Raw genomic sequence first — 5,081 nt, 5'->3', positions numbered from 1 at the left:
TTTGCCAGCTAGAGAAGTTAGTGTTCAGAGATCTGTTCTGAGAAAATAGATTTTTCCATCCTGGAACAGTTTTCTGTAATTATTACTTTAATTATTACCAATAAAAACAAAGCAACACTCCCACCATCTAAATTCTTAGCAATCAGAAGATCAGCACAGCTGGAATATGAGAGCTGAGAAGTACTCGCTAATTTAAACACCCCGTTAAGCCTCTCAAGGGTAGGTCTCCCCGCTGGCGTAACCCAAGCGAAGACAAAGAAATTATCCCATGGATGGATTTGCTCTGAAATGTGTTAAGGAAATTCCCTCTTTGTGCTGTGAACAGCGTTGGGGTGGTGCTGCTGGCATACAGTACTGCTGCTGTCAGCGGCCTGCTCTGCAGAGGTCCTCAGGTCATGCTTCTGTCCCCTGAGGTGACATGGCCGAGCCCCACCACGAATGGGCAGGGGTCCACATCCCATGGAAGAAGCAGCCTGAGCCAGCTACCTGCCACCCTGCAGCCGTTAGAGTGGAAAAGAAAAGGAGGAAAGACCACAGAAATGTTGAACTTGGGCGAAATGAAGGCAAAGAGGGTGAGCCTGACTTCAGGCACGTGAAGACTCTCTCTGAACTCGAGAGGAACTGTTCGTGTCCTTGCATTGAAGGGCATATTTGCTCAATTGGGACTTAAGTGGGCCAGTTCTCCCCCTTCCCCCCCCACCCCCCGATGTTGGGTAAGGAAGAAAAGACCCAGCTGTATCTCCAGGGCTCCACCTGCCACGGTTTGCAGATGTTTCCTGATGGTCACTGCTCTGCCTGTCCCCCTCCCCACACCAAGGCTGGGGTCACAGCAAAAGCAGCAAAGGAGCAACAAGCTTTAGTTTCTATGAATTTTAACATAAGCAGAAATATTTCTAGAACACTGCAGGAACACCAAAGACTGGGCAGTCCTTTTATTTACAACAGTATAAACACAAAGTAAATGAAACAAACAAAAAAACCCTCCAATGAATAAAACTGATTTCAGAGGAGAAATGGATTACAAGTTGTTAAAGTGTTAGCCAACATTTTTTCCATTATACTTGGGGTGATTATTTGTGTTACAGTAATACGCATTTCTTAACTATAATCAGAAATCTCGTGTTTTGTTTTGGGTTTTTTTTTAAAAGAAAGGTGCCATTACTATGTAGTATCTAAAAATATCAGTGCTACAGATTACATCAGCATCAGAATGTTTTTTGCAGGACAAATGAAAATCGAAAATAAATTTCACCGTGCATCATGATTAAAAATAGGCTTAGGCACTCAGGAAGATGTGGGTAATAGTATTAAAGTAAGAATTATACAACTCTTGCAACTGATTTATTTTCTCGATAAGCACTGGCCTGTAATGCAAATTACCAACATGGTTTCTGCTGGAGAGCTTTCCTACTTTAACGTACCAGAAAAATAAACAGGTTGGCTGTGGGTGAGTACGTAAGCTTGGGGCTCAAGTCCATGAGAAAACTCAACTACTCCAATTCTACAGACAAAAAGTCATGATGCCTGTGACAGTGGTTTTAAGAACCAAAATGATGGTATAGTCAGGTCCACTTAAAGACAATGTGAAGTCCCACAACAACAACAAAAAGAGAAAATTTCATAAATATTATTAAAGTTTTCAAAAATATTATTAAACTTTAAAAATAAGCTGGATGGCTTATTTACCTTCTGGAACTTAAAGGATTCCCATTTTCAAGTTTCTTCTCACAGAAATGAAGGCCAGGCCAGAATAGTGAATCTTTTGTGAGGGAAAGGTAGGATACTCATGGAAAACAACTGATTCCAGTAGCTGAATCCCTAAGGCAGATGATTAAAAGAGTAAGCTGCAAACTTTGGCAATTCTGCGGGGAAAAAGCTATGGATATTTGGTGCTTCTGGGTTAAATTTTCTGATTTTAAAGCTGCCGGGTCTTACTGAAACAGCAAAGTCATGAAAGGTAAAAGTCTCTTTTTGGAGGGAATGAGTCACTGCTGAAAGTTAAGTTTAGAAAACAAAAGCTGCCCATTCCCATTACCTATCAACATCAAAAAAAGAATCACAACAGAAGATTTAACTTCTGGTATATCCTGTGAACTTGTGATGCTAGAAGACCTGGAGGGAAATGCCTTTGTAAATGCCTTGAATGCGCCCCATCGAGATCCTTGAACGTGCCCCATTGAGATCAGCTGAAGGCGGTGGGAAGAAATGGCAAGAGCAAGCTGCAAATTCTGATCAATGGTTTGGCTAGAGTTTCTCGAGGAAGCCAATTGTGTTTTATTTGACCAAACCCAATTAATGTCATTCATGGCGTTGCCACTTTGTGAATAAGCAGTCCTCCAAGTGTGGTATTAAATTATTAATATAATGGTAAGCATTTTTCCCCCACAATATCTGCTGATATGTAAACTACAGTCTTCTTCACAGCTGGCTCATTCTGTAAACAAATTAAAAGCACATACTAGAAACGACAAGAGCCACCAAGCATTGCAAAAGCCAGCCCCAGCCGCTCTTCCCTTTGCTCTGAGGGAGGTGTTGGAGCAGCACTGGGCACCTCCCCTGTCCTGAGCCATTTGCAGGCATTCCCAGTCAGGCCTTTTTCAAGGCTTAAGGCAAGGGCATCCTCCAAACAGCTTCTAGCCCCTAGAAATTCATGGCTTAGGGGGCTGCTTGAGGCAGAGTTGGTGTCTTTACATTTAATAGCACCTCATGGGGTTTTTTTCTTCTGTGAATGTGTATGGGTGCTTTTTTGGATCCCCTGTGAACTTTTGGCACCTCGAAGCAGCATGTCCCACTGTTTAATTACCTGCAGCGTGAAGATCCACCTCCTTCTGTTTGCTTGAAATTTGCCACCTGCTAGTTTCACTTGATGCTCTCTAGTTCTTATATTAGAAAAGAAACCACATAATCCATCCCCACTCTTCTCTACTCATGACTATGTATTCTCTCTCATCTGACCATTTTTCGTTCCTTATCACTTCTCCATCCTAAATAATCCTGGCCACTCAAATCCTTGAATCACTTTAACATCAAGGTCGCTCCATATTTTTAGTTATCTTTGTTGCTTTTCTCTGGATCTTTGCCATTTCTGTTACACATGGGCCAGAGCCGTCGGAGGCAGGCACGCTGCAGCCCTCCCCGTGTTCTCCATTGCGCTCCATCCTGGCACGTCCCACCAGCTTTGTGACAGTTTCCGAGCGCCAAACTGATCCTTCCATGGAGTTATTACGACTGCAAGATCTTACTTCCGAGTGGGAACAAGTTGATTAGACATTTCTCGCTTTCAATCACTTTACTGCTCTCTAATCACAGCTGGCATAGTAACCGCCTCCATCCTGGTCAGAGAGTCATTAATACCATCTTAAAACTATCATTTTTCTAGTTAGACATTAAGTCTATAAAAATTCGGCTTTAGTTACTGGAGTTAGCTGATTTGACTCCTTCTTCTGGCATGGAGTGTATAGCCCCTTTCCCTCCAGCCACAGCCTAGTCTGACCCTCCTGTCACTACCGTGTCCTGCTGATTATCTCCTCTCCCCACACATCTATTCAGTCAACAGGCCAATTCACGACCCTTCCTTGCTGCTCCTTTACAGCTGCTCCAGGGACCTGTGTCCCTCCTCATCAGTGTGGACCCCTCCATCCCACCGTGAGTGTTTCTGGAGAAATTTTGGAGGAGATGCTTGATTTTACATCCTGCTTGGCACCCTACATCTTGCTTCCAAAACTTCTCCCTTGCCTTTTGCTACTTCACTGGTGCCACACGTAGACCACAGCCACCTGCCAGGCCCCAGCGTTTTTTGGGAGGGGGTGGATTCCTGGCATCCATGGGTCCCTTCCAACAGAAATTATTCTGTGATTATATTCTCCTCAGTGCAAGGAGAGTACTTTCCAAAACAGGAGGACTCGTCACCCACGAGGGCAGACTCCCCACCCTGTCGCTAGCTCGGTGTCCTCTGATGTCCAGGGCTGCCACCGCAGAGGGTCCTCACAGCACCCGGCACCTGGTTAACACCTCCCTCTCCGTTTGGCATCCCGCTGGAGAGCGGACCGCTCCTTCACCATTCCCCTGTGGCACCCCCTGCACAACCCCTCGGGTCCCAGTGTTCCTCCCACCGCTGATGGCTGTGCATCATGTATCTGCACATGTAGCTATACCGCTTGCTTACCTGAACATATGTATGGACGTACGTATAGCATATGTATATATGCATGCATATGTATATGCATGCATGTGAGAGATGTGTACACCTCTCTTTCTCTTTCCTCAGATACAACCTTTTGTAATGACGACATTTCATATCTCCCCCAGGGCTTGGGGCCTTTCCTTCATCATCTGTGGGTAAGGCTGGGAATGATGTATTGCAACCACTCTCCTCAGTCCATTTCATACGCTGTAGTTTGCACTGGGATTATCTAAATTCTGCAGAATACCCTTGGTCTCTACATAGACTCCACGACCAACGTCACTCTGCAGAATCTGTAGAAATCCAAGCGCTCCCTCTTGACGTAACCCAGCTGCTTGAGACTCGCTGGGTTCAGAGGACCCGGTCGGAAATTGCCCCGGTTGTAGGACCGCGCCATAGTCCTTCTTTAAAGGCAACGACGGTTCCCAGCGTGCGTGCGTAGCGGACCGAGACCACGACTCCCACCTCAGCAGAGGGGCAAGAGGCGCAGGGAGTGAGCCACGCCGCCGGTGCCGGTGGAGCTGAGCTGCGGGGATTCCCCCAAGCTCTCCGGGAAAGCCTGCTCCGAGCCCTGGGCTTGCGCATCCCGGGAGGCTCCCTGCAGGTCTGAGCCGCCCCGGGGCTGGCGGCCCCAGCCCCCGGTCCGGCTCGGCGTGGGGCTGACCCCCTCCCCTCCCCCCGCCTTATTTAGGGCTGGGCGTGGGAGTTGTTTCACTCACAAGTCAAGCTATGAATAAAATGTAAGGTTTCCGCACGCGAGTCGGACCTTGGATTAAAAATATTTCAAGGTGCTGTAGGAGCCGGCGGTCCTACCCCAGCACCCGAGAGAACCTTTAGCACCGCAATCACCCGCCACCGAAACGATCGACCGGCTCCCCGCGGCGAGGGGGGCGCGGGG

Source organism: Haliaeetus leucocephalus, unplaced genomic scaffold (genome assembly GCF_000737465.1).
Source record: "Haliaeetus leucocephalus isolate CR32 unplaced genomic scaffold, Haliaeetus_leucocephalus-4.0 Scaffold284, whole genome shotgun sequence".
Taxonomy (NCBI): Eukaryota; Metazoa; Chordata; class Aves; order Accipitriformes; family Accipitridae; genus Haliaeetus; species Haliaeetus leucocephalus.
Note: the sequence above shows the minus strand (reverse complement) of the source record.